Source organism: Dipodomys spectabilis, unplaced genomic scaffold (genome assembly GCF_019054845.1).
Source record: "Dipodomys spectabilis isolate Male_0828 unplaced genomic scaffold, ASM1905484v1 ptg000173l, whole genome shotgun sequence".
In the NCBI taxonomy this organism is placed as follows: Eukaryota; Metazoa; Chordata; class Mammalia; order Rodentia; family Heteromyidae; genus Dipodomys; species Dipodomys spectabilis.
Window position 1 is genome coordinate 2157241 of NW_024870850.1, and position 13791 is coordinate 2171031.

Here is a 13791-nt window from a genome sequence, read left to right on the forward strand (position 1 = left end):
AAGAGTTAAAAGAATTAACCTATATGTCTCTGTTTATTGCAGTGTACAAAACTCTACTAACATAAATATACAGAATAATTAGGGTTTAGTGAAACACAATTTTGTGTTTGCACTTTATAATCTTTCTAAGATATTTGTATACAAACAGAAAAGATATTTTTATTTTAATACATTTTTATTGTAAAACATACTGTACAGAAGGGTTACAGTTATGTGAGCAAGGTAATGAGTACATTTCCTATCAAGCATTGTTGCCTCCTCCTCTGTTTTCCCCTACCATCCCTTCCCTCCCATCACAACTGCACTCACCCCCCTAAATTGTAAAGTTCATTTTTCAACATAGTGTCTTGTACATCTCATTGTTACAATGGATCAACCTGTATCACTATTTAAGCATTTTTTTATTTCCCTTCCCCTCCCCAAATTAGAGAAGTGTATATACAAGATTCAGAGCACCGACATCAAATACAGTAAAAGCAGGGGGGAGGAACATACAAAGAAACAAAATCTTCTATGCCTCCATCAGAAAGAGTGACATTGCCCCATTTGTTAGGAAATGGAAAGACTTGGAAAAAATTACATTAAGTGAAGTAAGCCAGGCCCAAAGAAACATAGGTCCCAAGGTTTCACTTACTTGCAATAACTAGTATATGTCTGGGACAAACAGAAAAGGTCAAAAGTTATGTACATATGACCAGAGAAGATGATGTTAGGTGAAATGAGCCCCAAGATAGGGACACAAGTGGTTTTTTGTTTCTTGCTATTGTTTCTAACAAAAGATTATATTTCTATACATAAACTGAAGATAAGCTATAGAAGTGTCTTGCTTTGTCTGTGAAACAAAGCTGGCTAGGTACCAGTTGTTCACACCTGTAATCCAAGCTACTCAGGAAGCTGAGATCTGAGGATCAAAGTTCTCAGCCATCCAGGAACACAGACAAATCTGAGAGACTATGATCTCCAATTAGCCAGCAAAAACCCAGTAGTAGCACATGAATGAAGTAGTAGAGCATTAACCTTGAGCAGGAAAAGCTAAGCAACTTGGTGAAGCCCTGACTTAAAGCCTTAGTACTGTCTCTTACACACACACACACACACACACACACAACAATGGAATCAAATTATAAAAGGTAGCTTCTACACAAACTAGTGAAAGGAAGGAAGGAACAAGTATTATTTACGTGGATGAGTAATTTGTAAAGATAAAAGAATCATCCACCTCCTGAATTCTGATTTTCCACATCCTTTAATAAGGATTGTCCCTAAAAAAAAATAAGGATTGTCCCTAAACACAATGAAAATATTGAGAAGCTGTATATATTGACCCATTGGAGAATACAGGACTAGAAGATCTGAGCAAAGCTCAACTCACAGGAGCTAAAGCAATACCTAAAAACCCAGACAGAGTCAATGTTCATGGTGTGGGGACCACTGAGTCCCTCTGCCTCAGAAGAAAATAACCCTTCCTTGATCTTGGCCTTTCAGCCTCAAGTACTATGAGAAAACTGATTTTTTTTAATTAATCCAGTCTATAGCAATTTAGCAATTTACTATAAAATGTACTGGTACATCTGGTAGCCAAAGAAGTTTTTTAAGTGCCTACAGCTGCATTGAAGGTGCTAAGATAAATCTGAAAAAATGAAGCTAACAGCAGAAAGGAGTCCTACAGATCAATCAGGGACCATGGAATGCTAGCAGCCTTGTAAGTCCTTCCCTATGCCTATAGACAGGCCAGTGTATCATATTAAGTTCGGATGGTAAAGTTTCAGCCACATAAGAGGTAAACAATGAACAATGTTTCATTGCATTCTCTCTACTTTGAAATTTTCCATAACAAGCAGCACTGGTGATGAGTATGTATTTAGCCCCACCACACATTGGTGTGATCTCTCAAATTCCTCTTTGCTGAGAGTATTTAATAAGGAAAACAGTTTAAAATAAAATGTTGTCTAAAGGAAAAGGAACATTGACTGTACAATCTCAATTATTTGTGCATGTGTTTTTATGGAACCAGATGAACCAAAATTTCTATTGCAGTGATCTCTGCGAGAGGATTAGGAGTCACTATGGCTGCTTATTTTGTTTTACTTTCTTTTCCTAGTTGTTTCTTCTGTTTTCTTTCTTTTCTGGTTTCTTTGTGTATCTTTAGGAGGTCAGTGGAAGCAGAGAACTCAAGGGAAAACGGTGCAATATTGGTGCTCATTGGACACTGTGTTCAAAGTGAACTTTACAACTTGCAGGTGGAGACAGGAGGAACAGACTGGGAGTGAGGGAAGGGATGATGCTGTACAAAAGGAAATGGACTCATCACCTGACTTATGCAGCTGTCATATCTCTGTATGTCACCTTTACAACAACAAAGAGAATAAAGTTGCTTGAAGCTGGAAGTTGCGTGGGTCATCATGTCACCAGAACAACCGCTATTAGGCCCTGTCAAAAACTTTGGTGTGCCTTGCACTGAGCTCCCCAATCCTCTGTGAAGCCTGGAGAAGCCATCATGTGTGAGCTGATGATTGCTTGGGATCCCAAACAGCGGTGAGAGCTCCCTGGGCCGTTGGGTCTGCTGGCTGCTTGTGACACCATCGTCACCATAGCAACTATTGTGAAGATGCTGCTGCCGCTGGGATGGCCGTTGCCAATATAGCTGCTGCTGTTGCTTTGGTTTTCACCACCATCGCTTTGGCTGATGCAGACTCTATAGTCCTTATTGCAGACAACCGCCATGGCTGCAGTGGAAGCCAGATGGGCCACTGCTATGACTGGTGCTGGGACCTCCGTCACCGCCACCATTTGCCCTCCGCTGCTGTTCCTGCTCCTCCGCTCGAGGCCACCTCACCAAGTCTTCTGGCCCAAGTCCAGGAAGCTGCACATGTATGGCATGGACAAGGGATGCCCACACTATATTCTCCACCCCATCTCCACTGGCAGCACCGGTTCCCATACACTCAGCATGCGAGTGCAGAAATACAGGCCACATCGCCAGGTCTGCGTCTCTGCCCGAGGCCTGCGGTGCCTGCACGGAGGTCCCTGGGGCTGCGGGCTGTTTGAGTTCATGTCAGCCCATAGCAAAGAGTCTTGAGGCTGCTGGTCTCCAGGTGTCCCAGTCTGAAACTTCCTTGTGCCCCACTTTGATTCTCAGTTCCCCGGTGAGACACAGAGAGAGAGGCCATCGTGTGAGACCTCTTCAGCACTTGCTTCCAAAAACAGCCCCAGGTCCTTGGGTTTGCTGACTTCTTGTGACACTATCGTCATCATAGCAACTGTTGTGAGGATGCTACTACCCGGAGTGCCTACATCATAGCAGCTTTTTCTGAAAAGGTTAGCTGGGTACAGTATTCTTGGTTGATAGTTGTTTGTTTTTAGGGCATGGCATACATCATTCCAGGCTCTTCTTGCTTTGATTGTCTCTGCTGAGAAATCTGAGGTGATTCTAATTGGTTTCCCTTTATAAGTGATTACCCTTTTCTCTCTGACAGCTTTAAGGATCTTTTCCTTGTTCTGAGTTGATCCTGTGTGGATTATAATGTGACGGTGGGATGTCCTATTCTGGTCTGGTCTATTTGGGGTTCTAAAGGCTTCTTGTATCTGGACAGGCCTATCTTTTTGCATGTTTGGGAAGTTCTCTGCTAGGATCCTGTTAAACAAATTTCCTAGACCATTAACTTCTGTTCAATCACTCTGGAAAGCAGTAAGGAGGTTTCTCAAAAGACTATGACCCAACCATCCCACTCCTTGGAATTTACCCAAAAGACCTTACAGCCAAGGCCATACTAAACAGCACACCATACCGATTGAAGTGCTGTTTACCATACCCAAGATATTGAATCCACCCAGATGTCCCTCAGTGGATGACCAAAGCAAGAAAATATGCAATGTGCACAATGGAATTCTATTCTTTCACCAGAAAGAATAATTTAGCATTTATAAAGAAAAAAAAAGACTTGGAAAAATTATATTAAACAAATTAAGCCACACCCAAAGAAACACAAATTGCTTCCTTTGAATCTCAGAGCCTATACATGCCTAGGAAAGGACCACTGAGCTAAGTCCTCAAGCCCACCTGGTTAGCATTTTGAAGACAAAAATTTTTAAGACCCCTACATTATTTAAGCGAACTCTCAAATTTCCTAATAATGCCTTCAAAATAAATGTGTACTGTATAAACACCTATCTACTTGGAAGATAAAGAAAATCTAGAGTGTTCAAAGTAATGAGAAGCATCCATTACTGATGAATTAATAGCATTAATTAATTACTAATGGCATTAGGATAGATGCAAGGGAGAACTATGGAAGGGGTGACAATGGTTAGGATAGTACTCACAGTCTGACTTGTGGAATTGAAATCCCTTTGGACAACTACTTAAAAATGTTTTCCAAAAGATGCATTATCTTCATAGGCGTTATGTTGAGTTGAAGCCCCTTTGCACAACTATTGAAAGATAATGAATAGTTTTTTTTCTTATTTCAAAGAAAAGCTTTTAAATTGAAATGAGTGCTGGGCACCAGTAGCTCACACCTGTAATCCTAGTTACTTGGAAGGCTGAGATCTGAAGATGGCAGTTCAAGGCCAGCACAAGAAGGGAAGTCTATAAAATCCTTAACTACAATTAATCACCCAAAGCTGGAAGAGGAGCTCTGACTGAAATGGAAGAGCATGATCCCCGAGCAACAAAATCTCCAAGACAGCACCCAAGGCCTGAGTTCAAGCCCCAGGACACAATAAAAAGTTAACTGTCTGAATTTCATTAAGTCAGTGCTACTTAGAAAAAAGCAGAAGAGGACAATTTGGCATCATCCTGAGGTAAAAAAGGCCAGTTTCTTCCCAGCATTTAATTTTCTCCCTTTCCTTCTCCATTGAGATTAGTGAGTCGTTAGCAATTAGAATCCATGGACCAACTTGATTAATGAGCAAAGCTAAACATTTACCTTTCAGGTCAGCTGATTATCAGAACCCATTCTATATCCTCACCCTACAACTAGCTCCTTGTAGCCCATGTGTATGGCATGTGCCCTTCTGCCAGGTTCATCAGCAGAATAAGAGGACTCTTGTGTGGTCTTGTCTTCCTGCCAGCCCTGAGTTCTGAGCTGAGCATCTCACATGAAGCAGGGAATGAAACAACTGTCCTTTGGTCTCCTGGCAAAGACTCAGTGCAGCCCAGTAAGTGCTACTGGACACGTGGATGGAGGTGGGATGGCAGTGACCTGCCTTATTTGCCAGGCTGACAGTGTATCTGAGGTAGCTGGATGGGAGGGTTACCAGGAGGCAAAGTTTATCTCAGATTCTTAGAACTTTTATATTCTTACAATAATGGTGTGAGGACTCTAATTACTGCTGTTTGCCCTCTGAACTTATTCCAAGTAATCAAAGAATTCTCCCACCAGAGCAGTATACAGGAGCTCTGTTATGTTCCCATCCTCCCCAAATAATGACAATGATGATAACAACTTTAGCCATGATGTAATAAATCTTTAGTAGCTCTTCCAAATCCGAGTTAGCTCATTTTCTTCATAGAGCAGGTAATTAAACAAAATAATCTGTGTCACTACATCTTTTCTCTATTATAAAGAAAACTCACACTCTATCATCATGACATAATTTAGAAGAATCGTGTGTGTGTGTGTGTGTGTGTGTGTGTGTGTGTGTGAGTGTGTGTGTGTATGCTGGTCCTTGGGCTACAACTTAAGCCCTAGGCTTTCTTTAGTAACTTTTTATGGATATTATAAAGGTTATATACACAGTGTTTGCAGTTGTATAAGTCAGGTAAAGATGACATTTTTTTGGACAGTGTCACTCCTTCCCTTATACCTGAGCTTTTTCACTCAAGGCTGGCATTCTACCACTTGAGCCACAGCTGAACATCCAGCTCTTTGCCAGTTTATTGAAGACAAGAGTCTCTTGCCTTCATGCATGAGCACTTGCCTTGCATGCATGAGGCCCTGGGTTCGATTCCTCAGCACCACATAAGCACGAAAAATAAGCCAGAAGTGGCGCTGTGACTCAAGTGGTAAAGTGCTAGCCTTGAGGCGAAGAGCTGAGGGACAGCGCCCAGGCCCAGAGTTCAGGCCCAGAGAGGAAAGTTTGTGAGAATATTTTTTCCATTTACCATCAAAAAGCCAAAAGTAGAACTGTGGCTGAAGTGTTAGAATGACAGCTTTGAGCAATAAAAGCTCGGCACAGAGCCTATGCTATAAGTCAAATACCAGGTCCTGCACACAAAAAATATTTTAAAATGTCCTGTGCTCTATTTAATTTCTGGAAGGGGGCACCAATGACTTCTTTGGATTCTGAAAATTCCTCCTCTTGTTTGAATAGTTTCTCCTCTGAATTGTCTCTGAACATTTTTTTTTTCCTGCAGATTTTATCAATTACCTCCCCCTATGGTTCCTGGAATTTCCTTGTCCCAGGGATTGACATTTTGTTTTCCAGATTCTCTGGTCTTGGGCCGTGACAGAAGGGAAGGACAGATAGGGCAGGTAGAGGTCAGTGTCAATAGGCCTTTTGCTCCAAATCCTTTTTGTGCCAGTATTGTGGCTTGATTTCAGAGTGCTGTCCCTGAGCTTTTCTTTCTTTCTTTTTTTTTTTTTTTTTTTTTTGGGTCCGGTCGTGGGGCCTGAACTCTGTGCCTGGGCGCTGTCCCTCAGCTCTTCAGCTCAAGGCTAGCACTCTACCACTTGAGCCACAGCACCACTTCCGGCTTTTTTCTTTTTGCTTATGTGGTGCTGAGGAATTGAACCCAGGGCCTCATGCTTGCAAGGCAAGCACTCTACCACTGAGCCACCTTCCCAGCCCCCCCTGAGCTTTTCTTTCTCAAAGCTGGTGCTCTTCCACTTTATTCATTCTTCCTTTCCTTCCTTCCTTCCTTCATTCCTTCCTTCCTCCCTTCCTTCCTCCTCTTCCTTCCTTTTCTTTCTTTGTTCTTTTGTTGGTTCATTGGACACAATGAGTCTCACAGTCTTTCCTATCTGGGCTGACTTCAAACTACCATCTTCAGATCTCAGTGAGTAGCAAGGATTATTTTTTTTTTTGGGGGGGGGGTCCGGTCGTGGGGCCTGAACTCTGGGCCTGGGTTCTGTCCTTCAGCTCTTCAGCTCAAGGCTAGCGCTCTACCACTTGAGCCATAGCACCACTTCCGGCTTTTTCTCTTTTTGCTTATGTGGTGCTGAGGAATCGAACTCAGGGCCTCAGGCATGCAAGGCAAGCACTCTTAAACTGAGCCACCTTCCCAGCCCTGAGTAGCAAGGATTATATGCTTGAGTCTCCATCAGCTTCCAGCTTGGAAAAAATATTTCTTAATCCACTGATGCCCTCCAAAGGTAGAGAGGAGATATTTTCTTATCTCTGCACTGCCTATTGAAAAGGATTTTTTTAAATCGGTCATGGGGCTTGAAATCTGGGTGTGGGTGCTATGCCTGTGCTCTTCAGCTCAAGGCGAGTGCTCTACCTCTTAAGCCATGGCACTTCTGGTTTATTAGTGGTTTATTAGAGATCAGAGTCTCATGGACTTTTCTGCCTGGACTGGCTTTGAACCATGATCCTCAGATCTCAGGATAAAGAAAGCCAACAAACAAGGAGTTGTAAGAGTCAGCTAGAATGGAGAAATACTGAAAGATACAAGGTTCTGGTTGCATTAATAGAATGATTTCTCACATTCAGGCAAACTTTATACTTGAGTTTATTTACTTTGCTCTCATGTTTGTGTCTACAAATCACAGCTGTAAATGTAAATGTAGGAGTAAATGTCATAATGTGACCAGGAAGACAGGGAGGCTGAGGAACTATAGTCCTCTCCAAGGCCCTTCCTACCTCCACCCAGTTTCACTGTTTCCTTCCTCTCCCATCTCTCTTCTTTCTCTTTTCTCCCTTTCTTCCTTTTTTTCCTTCCATCCTTCCTTCCTTCTTCCCTCTTTCCTTCCTTCTTTCCATTCCTTTCTTCCCTTATTTCCTTCCTATCTTCCTTCCTCTCTCCCTCCCTTTTCCTTCCTGTCTCCCTCTATCTTTCCTTTCTTCTACTCTCCTTCCCTTCCTTCCTACTTTTCTCCCTTCCATTTATCTATTCCTCCTTTCATTCCTTTTTCCTTCCCTTCCTTTCTACCTTCTTTAGGTCCTTCTTTGTTTCAATGTACTACTAGAGGTCTACCCTAGGATAATGGGCATGCTGAACAAGCTGTGGACCATTGAACTACACTTCCATTTCTGAAAGAATCCACTAAATCAACCCAAAGATGCAGCTGCCTCTTCCACATGAACCTCATTTCAAATGCTCAAGCCTGAGTAGATTTTTAAACTTATTTTATTATTATTGTTATTGTAGAGTTGATATACAGAGGTGTTACAGTTCCATGGCTCAGATAATGAGTAATGAGTACTTTTTTTTTGAACCGTGTCTCCCCTTGACTCACTCTTTCTCAATTTTTAACTCCGGTCCCACCCAGAAGATGTAAAGTTCTTTTTCCACATGGTGTCTAGTAAATACCACTGTTGAATTTCTTTACACTTTCATCCCCTTACCCTTCCAAATACAAACAAACAAGACAAAGGAAAACAAAAACAACAACAACTAAAAAATTCTCATTTCCTTTTCTTGGAGTTCATTTTATAAAATATTCTATATGATCATATGCACAGAGCTATATGTGCTTATAAATCTAAAAGTAAATACATTTATTAAATACCAACATATACACACATAAACACCCTAGGACATGGTAAATTATATAGGACTGTAGACATTCACTGAGTTACATGGAATGCAAAATACAGATAATTATCCAGTGGCATGTATACTCTATATTCCAATAATCTATCCTGTTTTTCAAAAGGTGTCCTTGCTACATGGAGCCACAGAACATGACAAAGTTCTTGAAACTTTACCTCTTGGACCTCACAGAGGATTCAGACCTGCAGCCTGCCCTCTTTGGCCTGTTACTGTCCATGTACCTCATCAGAGTGCTTGGGAATCTGTTCATCATCCTGGCTGTTACCTCTGACACCCATCTCCACACCCCCACATACTTCTTCCTCTCCAACCTGTCCAGAGCTGACACTGGATTCAATAGCAGCACCATCCTCAAGATGCTGCAGAATCTCCAGACTCACAGAAAACCTATTAGCTATGTTGGCTGCCTAACTCAAGTGGCCTTTTTTGTTTTGTTCGGTTGCTTGGACAGTCTACTCTTGACAGTGATGGCCTATGACTGCTTGGTGGCCATCTGTCACCCTCTCCACTACCCCATCATTATGAACCCTCACCTCTGTGATGTGTTGATCATTTTGTCATTTTCCATCAGTCCTTTGGGCTCCCTGGTGCATTGCTTGATAGTGTCTCAATTTAACTTCTGTACAGACATAGAAACTCCAAATTTCTTCTGTGACCCTCCTCAGCTCCTTAAGCTTGCATGTGATAATACTGGCAATACTGACATATTCATCTTTCTCTTTGCCTCAGTCTTTGGTGGCCTTCCAGTCTCGGGGATCCTGTACTGTTATGTTCACATTGTTACTTCTATTCTTGGGAGTCCCATCAGCCAGTGGAAAATACAAAGCCTTCTCTACCTGTTGCTCTCACAGGTCCATTGTGTGCTTGTTTTATGGGACAGCCATCGGGGCATACTGCAGTTCTGTTTTCGCAGCTTTCCCCAGGAAGGTGATGGTGGCCTCTGTGATGTACACCATGGTCACTCCCATGCCGAACCCCTTCATCTACAGTTTGAGGAACAGAGACATCAAGAGAGCCTTTCAGAGGCTGCCGAGAATAACAGCCTAATATATGTATATATATGTATATATTCATGTATATATATGTATATATATACATACATACACACATATATTTGTCATGTTTTGACTTGTAGATCAGGAAAATCTGCAAAACCAAGCACTTAGAATTGGACGCATGCTTGTAAATTTTGGTAGTTTTGATGATGATGCTTCATGTGTGAACATTGCTTGATTTTATACTTTGCATCTTGAATATTTCCTAAATCTGCATATTCAAGACTTGGTCTACTATCTGTAGCAATATCCAAAGGTTTTGGAAGCTTTTGAAAATAGGGCCTTGTGAGAGGAAGTTAGGTGACTGGTGGAGTGACCTCAAAGAAAGCACAGTGAAACCTTGTATCTTCCTTTTTCTCCAGACTGGGCTAAAAGAGGATCTAATGAGCTTGCCCTCTGGGAAAAGCCACTGATTCCAGACAGGTCACATTCCCACCTGCACAAGCTCCCTTGCAGAGATTCCAACCTACAGAAACCAGCCATCTCCTTCCTACACTACTACACAAAGCAAATCCCTTCTCCCAATGTTAGGCTGGGAGGAAGGACACAAAGTTTGCAAGGCACAAATTTTTCTGCCTGCTCTAACCGATTTGAAAATTCAACTAAGCCACAAGGAAATTAAATTCTTCTTTGCTGAGAGCCTTTAATAACGTAGAGAACAGATTAAAGTGCTAGGGCCAGAAGGAAAAGGAAAATTGAGTGTTAAAATCTCCTCTATTTGTGTATTTTTTTTTCTTTTTTTTTTTGGGTCCAGTTGTGGGGCCTGAACTCTGGGCCTGGGCGCTGTCCCCCAGCTCTTCAGCTCAAGGCTAGCGCTCTACCACTTGAGCCACAGCGCCACTTTCGGCTTTTTTTTTTCTGTTTATGTGGTGCTGAGGAATCAAACCAAGGGCCTCGAGCATGCAAGGCAAGTGCTCTACCACTGAGCCACCTTCCCAGCCCTATTTGTGTATTTTTATGGCACCAGTTGAACCAAAATTTCTATTGTAGTGATCTCTGCAGAAGAGGATTAGGAGTCACCATGACTATCTTCTTCCCTTCTTTTCTTTCCTTGTTGTTACTTCTGTTTTCGGTCTTGTTTGTTCCTCTGGTATCTTTGGGAGGTCAGAGGGGGCACAGAACTCAAAGGGAAAAGGTGAACAAATGCAGCATTGATGCTCACCAGCACCTGTCCAACGTGAACTATACAAATTGGAGTTGGAGATGGCACTGACTAGGAGAGACTGAGGGAAGGGATGAAACTGTGCAAAAGGGAAGGGATTAATTTCCTGAGTAATGCGGCTGTCATTGCTCCATCACAATAAAGTGACCAGCACTGTTGCTTGAAGCTGGAGGTTGGGCCCATCATCACTGCCATTAGGCCGCTGCTGCCAAGGTGCAGCCCTCGGGGCTGCCCTGTGGAAAACCCACTGTGAGCTCTGATCTGGGTTCTGTGCTCCCCTGTGAGGCACAGAGAGGCCATTGGGTGCCATCTCTTCAGCTTTTGGGCGCCCAAGCAGCAGTGACAGCTCCCCAGGGCCTTGGGTCGGTGCCTGCTTGAGACACCATCGTCACCATAGCAACGGTTGTGAGGATGCTGCTGCCCTGTGCCCTCCTCATAACGGCCTGGAGAAACGTCGGGGTGCTTCTCTCACTCCAACCCCAGTAAAGGATGCCATACCACGCAAGCTTCTCAACTCCTAGTGCCCTGCACTAGGCCTATGGGGTCCTGGGCCGCCGGCATGGCTGCCGCCGCCGGCATGGCCGCCGCCAACAACATGGCCGCCGCCAACAACATGGCCGCCGCCAACAACATGGCCGCCGCCAACAGCCGGTTTGTGGGATGACAATACAGGTGCTGCCATTGCTTTGGCCCGCAAACCATTGCTTTGGACGATGCAGTCTCTCTGGCTGCAGTCATCTTCGTGGCAAACTACTGCATCTGCCACTATAACCCCTGCCAGCGCTGCCTGTGTAGCCTCTGCTGTGGACACCACTGCTGTGTCTCCACGCGATCCACCGCTATGGCGGGCGCCGAGGCCTCCGCCCCCGCTGCCGCCATTCGCCCTGGGCTGCTGCTGTCTCGGGCCTCCAATCATCGCCACCTCAGCAAGTCGTCCAGCCGAGGCCAGGCAGCTGCGCGGGGATGGCGGGGATGAGGGCCTTCACTGCCGCGGGAAATCGGGGCCGTTGCTCCCTGTGCCGGCCGGGCGGAGCCTGCGGCGCGGGCGCGGAGGGAAGCGGCGGCTGTGGGCTCTGTGCATCCACGCCGGCCCCATACCGGCATCTTGAGGCCTCTGGCGTTGAGGTGTCCCAGTCTCAAACTTTGGTCTACCCCACTATGGCCCCCAGTTCCCTTCTGAGACATGGAGAAGCTATTGTGTACCATCTCTTCAGCGTTTGGGTCCCAAAACTGCAGTGACAGTGCCCCAGGCCCTTGGGCCAGCTGGCTGCTCGTGACACCATCGTCACCATAGCAACGGCTGTGAGGACGCTGCTACTCCAGTGCTTACATCATAGCAGCCTTGTCAGAAAAAGGAGGGACGCTTCTCCAAGCCCTTCCCCAGCCTCAAGGGTGTCCTACCATGTGACCTTGTGGACACTCAGTGCCTGGCCCCTCTGCCTTTCTTGAGGATAGATCTTACAGCCTGGGCAGGAAAGTCCTTGAAACTGTTATTTCCAAATAACCACCAGGAAATCACAAGAGGAGATAAATCTTGAAGTGGTACAGTTCTATTCTTCAGCAGAAAAGCTCAGTCCCTAAGTTCAACCCTACAACTGACCAGAAAAGGAGTAAAAAGATTAACACCAAATGTTGTATATGTGTTAGTCCTGGAGCTTGAAGTCAAAGGACACAGTTCCTGAGCTTTTTCTCTGAAGTCTGGTGCTCTATCACTTGAACTTAACCTCCACTTCCAACTTTTTGGAAAGAAGATAGTGGACAGATAAGACTTTGAAGGACTTTCCTGCCCAAGCTGGCTTCAAACATCAATCCTCAGATCTCAGCCTCCTCAATAGCTAAGATTACATTATGAACCATTGGTGCCTGGATCTTTTGTTCCATTTTTTAAAATTAGCATCATTTCATGTGGTCATTCATAAATAGCTATTGGGCTATTGTGAACCTCTGCTAGGACTATCTTAGGTATATACTAAGTATTACAAATGAGAGAAACCTTGGAGCCTGTTTATTTGGGTCTGGCTTACTTCGCTGAATAGTTTTTTCAAGTTTTTGTACCTTCTTAAAGCTACTTAGTGTTGCTATCCCACTTCTAGCCTTCCACTCTGGATATGACATGAAACATCACTCTCATATTTCTTTTTCAATAATTGACTGAGAGATGCAAAAAACACCCAGAATGTCCTAGAACATTCAGGGGAACGTGCTTTATCAGAAACAAGTCCCAGAAATTGCTTCAAAGGACACAAATGCTCATTAGGTTTCCTCAGAGTAAAAGAACCATGGAATGTAATTCACATGGACTGAAAATGGAACCAAGACAAATAGAGCCCAAATATTCAATGCACTCATGTGACAAAGGACATGGGAAACCTGAAATGAGTCTGGGGGAGGAGTAGATGGTATGGGGAGAATGATGGGTGGCTTGAACCTATTGACTCTAACGTGCATCAATGAACACATAACTAGACACGTTAGATTCTAACCCCCTCATATGACATTTGAAGCTATGGAAAATTAAAATCAGGTGGAAACCATTCTTTGAAACAGAACCACAGTTACTTGCTATATCATTATTGCTACTTTTTCAATGACCTTTTGGCTAACATTACAGCTCAAACATTTTGGCTAAAATCTCTTCTTTCTCTGCAAACTGAGGAGAGAAAAGTATTGTTGGAGAATGACATGTCAAACATGACATCATTTGCCATAAAGCAAGCGTAAAATGAACTTGGGTTTTTTTAATAGTGTTTTTGTTTCGCATGATGTATTGACGAGGAACAATGCATCCTGGTTCCAAGATCCCTGTTTATTTTAATTTACTCTCAACTCCCAGATCCAAAGCAAATGATGACATA

At 43.7% G+C, this 13791-nt stretch overlaps 1 pseudogene; it reads left to right on the forward strand.

Moving 5' to 3' along the window:
• The first annotated feature begins 5137 nt into the window (after positions 1–5137).
• Positions 5138–9766, forward strand: LOC122119878 (annotated as a pseudogene).
• Positions 9767–13791: the final 4025 nt, after the last annotated feature.